The sequence below is a fragment of the Hemiscyllium ocellatum genome, chromosome 5 (genome assembly GCF_020745735.1).
Source record: "Hemiscyllium ocellatum isolate sHemOce1 chromosome 5, sHemOce1.pat.X.cur, whole genome shotgun sequence".
Lineage (NCBI taxonomy): Eukaryota > Metazoa > Chordata > Chondrichthyes > Orectolobiformes > Hemiscylliidae > Hemiscyllium > Hemiscyllium ocellatum.
In genome coordinates this window covers 37715403-37721706 of record NC_083405.1, presented here as the reverse complement: position 1 = coordinate 37721706, position 6304 = coordinate 37715403, and positions in this window count along the sequence as shown.

Here is a 6304-nt window from a genome sequence, read left to right as displayed (position 1 = left end):
TGAAGGACCTGATGGAGGAGCAGCGCTCCGAAAGCTAGTGCTTCCAAATAAACCTGTTGGACTATAACCTGGTGGACTATAACCTGTTGGACTATAACCTGGTGTTGTGTGATTTTTAACAGAGTTCTGGTCAAAGCATCACCTGAGAGTAGGTCAGTCCTGCCCAAATTTAACTTCTGTACAACTCCTACTGTCATTTTTCTGGACGTTAAATTCCATTCTATGTGCACTTTCATACACAAGAGTAGGTGTGCATGCTCCATTATTTCACTTTTTTAAAAAAACTCTTTGGCTTTCAAAGCATTCTATGGAGGAAAAGTTATATCTTCACCAGCAAAAGATTTTAAGAATCTCCAGTTTCCATTTGTATAATTTATGGGTTGATCTGTATCATTTGAGGAAGGAGTTACTTTTCTTCTTGACAAAAGTCCTTTATGCTTCTATTTACATTTTTCATCTTCCCTGCACTCACTGCAATGTTTAACTTCAGGTTCAAGTTGTAGTCAAGGCTACAATTTCATCCGTGGTATTTTCCTCCAAGCTCCTCTTTTGGATTCAATCCTGGTCCTATAGATTTCTCCATCTTTTGCAAACCAAGTTTGTCAAGTATTTAAAGCCACAAAACCAAACTTTTTTCTCCTAAAACCTGGCTTTACCTTCTCTCCACAAAGTCACCTGACATTTTGTAAACAGCAGGTGAATCAACCAACACCTTTTGACGTTCCAGTTCTCAATCCCTCCTCAACCCAGAAATTGTCCAAAATCTTTTCAGTTCTTCAAGCTTCCTTTACATAGTTATTTATAAAGACTATACCTTCCTGAAAGGAGTCAGTGTAGCTCAGTTGACTGGACAGCTGGTTTGTGATACAGAGTGATGCTAACAACATGAGTTCAATCCTGTGCTGCCTGAGATTACCATAAAGGGGTCATCAAACTCTCCCCTTGCCTGTGGTGTGATGACCCTTGGGTTAAACCACCATCACCAGCTGTTACTCTGTAATGGGACAGCAGCCGTGTGGCCTGATAGGGTTATGGCAACTTCACCTTGTCTTCATTCATAACAACGGTGTTAGTGGCACTTAGAGCAATATTGAAGATGTGGCTGTGGAATTTCCTGCTAAGAAACTGTATTTTTTTTCTCAATAAATATCACATTAGTTAACTCAGGTGTACAAAGGCAGCCAAGCATCAATGCCATGAAGTGAATGGGCAGGTCACTGTCTCTATTAAGTGATTCAGATAGCACTTTGAAACTGGTTGCCTGATCACTGAGATAACTGAAACTCTATATTACTGCCTTGTTGTCACTGGAAGGTATCTGTTTCTTTCTGTATCCAATGTTTTTGTTAACAGAATGGAGCAGTTTTTTGAACTGCTATAATTAGGATTTATGAACACCAGACTTTAAAAGAACAACATCGTTAAAGGAAAATTTCATGAAAGCTTTTAAGACAAAGAAGACAACAAAAGCCATCTCTCCCTCAAGTGCAGGTGGGTTGGTAGGTGGTTTCAGCCAAGGTCCTCGATTGGAGCTTTAATGAGTTCATTAAAAGGTGTTCCCTCCTCTCTCCATGGGGATGTTCCAAATGCAGCTGCTTTATGATTCCCTTCTCTACATTAACAGCTTCTTATTTGGTGAATGGTAAACTTCTGGGACCCGCACAGTGCATGGTAAATGATCCATAATTCATGGGTTGGGGGGATTTTGGGAGGCAGGTAGGAATTCTGCTCTACTAGAAATCAATCCAGGAAGTCCATATTTCTATGTTTAACTTGTTTCATCAAAGTAAAATTCGAATGATCTTAATTCTGAAAGTTTTAAGTGCTACTTGTGTTTTTTTGTATATTTGGTAATTTATATAAATTCACCTATAAATAGCTATTTCTAGTTTTAAAAATGGAAAGGTCTCAAATTAGTGCCTCGTTAAACAAACTTATGAATCATTAAAGGTCATGTGTTAACAGAATAAATTAACTTTGCAGGAGACTCAGATATAGAAGCAGAATTAGGTCATTCAGCCAATAGAGGCTGCTCCACCATTTGATCATGGCTGATATGTTTCTCAATGCCATTCTCCTGTCTTGTCCCCACAACCCTTGATCCACTTACTAACCAAGAACCTATCTATGTCTGTCCTAAATGAACTCTGACTTGGCCTCCACAGCCCTCTGCAGCAATGAGTTTCACAGATTAATTGCCCTCTGGCTGAATAAATTCCTCCTCATCTCAGTTTTAAAGGGTTGTCCCTTCACTCTGAGGATGTGCCTTTATCTCCTCATCTCTCCTACTAGTGGAAATATTTTCTCAATGTCCATTCTATCTAGGCCGCTCACTATTCTGTAAGATTCGATCTAAACCCCCCACGTCTTTTGAAACTCCATTGAGTACAGACCCAGATTCCTCAACCACTCCCCATATGACAAGCCCTTCACCCCTGACATTAGTCTTGTAAACCTCCTCTGGACCCCCTCCAAGACCAAAAACTCCTTCCTTAATCATGGCACCCAAAACTGCTCACAATGTTCCAAGTGCTGTCTGACCAATACCTTCTCCTCAAAGCAACAATGTAACTCAACCTTCTCATGTTTTAAAGATATATTCTTGAATTATTCAAGCATGGTATCAGTAGCCCTAGTGTTAGCCCTTTCTTGGAGGAAATAATCCAATTGCTATAAACAACATTCTGTCTGACTCACCATGAACTCTGTCATGGGACATATAGTGGTAGATTAATTAATCCTAACAAACTTAATTTGGGACAGGTTTATTCCTTGTAAAATTAAGTGGAATGAAACAATTTAAACATAAATTTCAATTGCAAATAGATTTGCCAATTATGACACAAATTAATTTCAATAGACTAATGAATAGATTTTTGGCAAGACAATATATAATGGTGAAGCCAGAAGACTTTTTCCCCTTGTCTAATGAATGATAGTTTGTCATTAGATAAAGTTAGAGCAAGAATTTACACAAATGCAAGTTGTCGAAGGTGTAGGTTGATAATATTGTAGTCAGGGTAATGAGGTACTTGGGACTTTAGTGAAGGGGGCAATCAACTACTTATCTCTTAAAACAATCAGACTGAACATTTGGACTGACAGGACTTAACCTGCTGTGGTGAGTTCAGTTAGTACCTTCACACTAGTCAATGCATTTAAGACGTGAGGCAGACAGCAAAATTCCATTTTGTGAAATTAACAGAGAAGCAACACAATTGAGACCATCAACAAGTTTTGGATATTTGAGTTTAACCTGGGAGTGTGGTTGGGGGGAGTTTGCCATCTTGTGATATAATACACCGAGATACTAATCTAACACCAACTGTATTTGCCAGTAGCCTGCATAACACACTGCACACAGAAACAGAAATTGTTGGAAAAAAACTCAGCATGTCTGGTAACATCTGTAGACAGAAAGCAAAGTTAATGTTTCTGGTCCAGTGATCCTTCCTCAGAACTATTCAGAAACGCAGTGCAAGGACATTGAATTACATGGCCATGTTGGAAACTGGTAGGGGATAGACTCTTTTCAGTGAGTATGGGACCTTGATCACTCAGGGGTCCTGGAACCATCAGTCACAGTCCAGTCTAGGAACTTGGCATGGTCAGTCACCTTCTTGGGACATTCATAGTCAGGAATAGGACTGATGACAGTCTAGGAGTGGACAACAGTCAGCCCTGTCGTGGCATCACCAGAAATCTGGGGAGATGTGTATCATCAGCTGGGAAGCTGCAAAATTAGAGTTTAGGAGTCAGGCAAATCTAGGAGCTGTTTGTCAAGGTCAGTCAGAGGTCTGGCACAATTACAATCCTGGGGTCTGTCATTCAATCACCCAAGAGGATTGAACAGGAGTCCTATAAGGGAAGGAAGGATCACTGCCAGAAGGGGTAGGGCAAGTCAAGGCTGGGGGCGGGGGTGGGGTTGTTGGATAAGTAGAAGCACTTGTAGAGGTGGGGAGAAGAATGGTGATGGGGCAAATCCAAGATGAATTGGGGTTGTGGGGTAGATGTGGGATGTGGGGTGTGGGATGTTGAGTATAGGATGTGGAGTCTGGGATGTGGGCTGTGGGATGTGTGTTATGGGATGTGGGGAAAGGGGTGTGGTGTTGGGATGGGGGGGTTGGGATGTGGGTTTGGGATGGGGGGTGTGGGGTAAGGGATGTGGGTTTGGGATGTGGGGTATGGGATGTGGGGTAAGAGAAGTGGGGTAAGGGATGTGGGGAAATGGATGTTGGGTATAGGATGTGGGGTATGGGATGTGGAATAAGGGAAGTGGGGTATGGGATGTGGTTTGTTGGGTAAGGGATCTGGGTGTGGGATGTGGGGCAAGGGATGTGGGGTGTGGGATGTGGGGCAAGGGATGTGGGGTGTGGGATGTGGTGTTGGGATGTGGGGTGTGGGGTAAGGGATGTGGAGTTGGGATGTGGGATGTGGGCTAAGTGATGTGGGGTATGGAATGTGGCGTTGGGATGTGGGGCAAGGGATGTGTGTTATGGGATGTGGGATGAGGGATGTGAGGAAAGGGATATGGCGTAAGGGATGTGTGTTGTGGGGTAAGGGATGTGGGATGTGGGGTTGGGATGTGGGCTGTGGAATATGGGGTATGGAATGTGGGGTTGCGATGTGGGGTGAGGGATGTGTGTTATGGGATGTGGGATGAGGGATGTGGGGTAAGGGATGTGGGGTATGGGATGTCGGATAAGGGATGTGGGGCAAGGAATGTGGGGTAAGGGGTGTGGGGTTGGGATATGGGGTAAGAGAAGTGGGGTAAGTGATGTGGGGTAAGGGATGTGGGGTTGGGATGTGGGGTTGGGATGTGGGGTAAGAGAATTGGACTGAGGGATATGGGATGTGGGGTTGGGATGTTGGGTAAGGGATGCCGGGTATGGAATGTGGGCTAAGGGATGTGGGTTTATGGGATGTGGGGTGTGGGATGTGGGGTATGGGATATGGTGTATGGGATAAGGGGTATGGGATATGGGGTAAGTGATGTAGTGTTTGGGATATGGGGTATGGAATGGGGCGTATGGGATATGGAGTATCGGATGTGGGGTATGGGATATGGTGCATGGGATATGGTGCATGGGAGATGGGGTATGGGAAGTTGGGTAAGGGATGTGAGGTATGCGATATGGGGTAGGGGATGTGGGATATGGGGTATGGGGTATGGGATAAGGTGTATGGGATGTGGGGTAAGGGATGTGGTGTATGGAATATGGGGTTTGGGATGTGGGCTATGAGATATGGGATATGGGGTAGGGGATACGGGGTATGGAATAGCGGGTATGGGATATGGGGTATGGGATGTTGGTTATGTGATGTGTGGTTTGGGATATGGGATAAGGGATGTGAGATATAGGATATGGGGTATGGGATGTGAGATATAGGATATGGGGTATGGGATGCGGTGTAGGGCATGTTGAGTATAGGATGTGGGGTAGGGAATATGGGGTAAGAGATGTGAGGTACTTGATGTTGGGTAAGGGATGTGGGGTGTGTGGTAAGGGATGTGGGGCAATGGATGTGGGGTAAGGGGTGTGGGATAAGGGGTGTGGTGTTGGGATGTGGGGTATGGGATGTGGGGTAAGAGAAATGGGGTAAGGGATGTGGGATGTGCAGTTGGGATGTTGGGTAAGGGATGTGGGATGTCGGGTATGGAATGTGGGGTAAGGGACGTGGTATGAGGGCTGTGGGGACAGGGCTGTGGGGAAAGGGATGTGGCATAAGGGATGTGCGTTATGGGATGTGGGGTATGGGATGCGGTGTAGGGCATGTTGGGTAAAGGATGTGGGGTACGGAATGTGGGGTACAGGATGTGGGATAAGGGATGTGGGGTGTAGGGTGTGGTGTGTGGGGTTGGGATTTGGTGTAAGGGATGTGAGGTTCGGTGTGGGGCAAGGAATGTGGGGTTGGGATGTGGGGTGTGGGGTTGGGATGAGGGATGTGGGGTGTGGGGTTGGGATGTGGGGTAAGGGATGTGGGATGCAGAGTAAGGGATGTGTAGTTGGAATGTGGGGTGTGAGATGTGGGGTATCGGATATGGGGTATGGGATATGGGGTAAAGGATGTGGGGTAAGGGATATGGTGTATGAGATGTGGGGTATGGGATGTGGTGTATGGATATGGGGTATGGGATATGGGGTATGGGATGTTGGGTAAGAGATGTGGGGTAAGGGATATGGTCTTTGGCATGTGGGGTAAGGGATGTGGGGTAAGGGATATGGTGTATGGGATGTGGTATATGTGATATGGGGTATGGGATGTGGGGTGTGGAATGTGGGGTTTGAGATGTGGGGTGTGG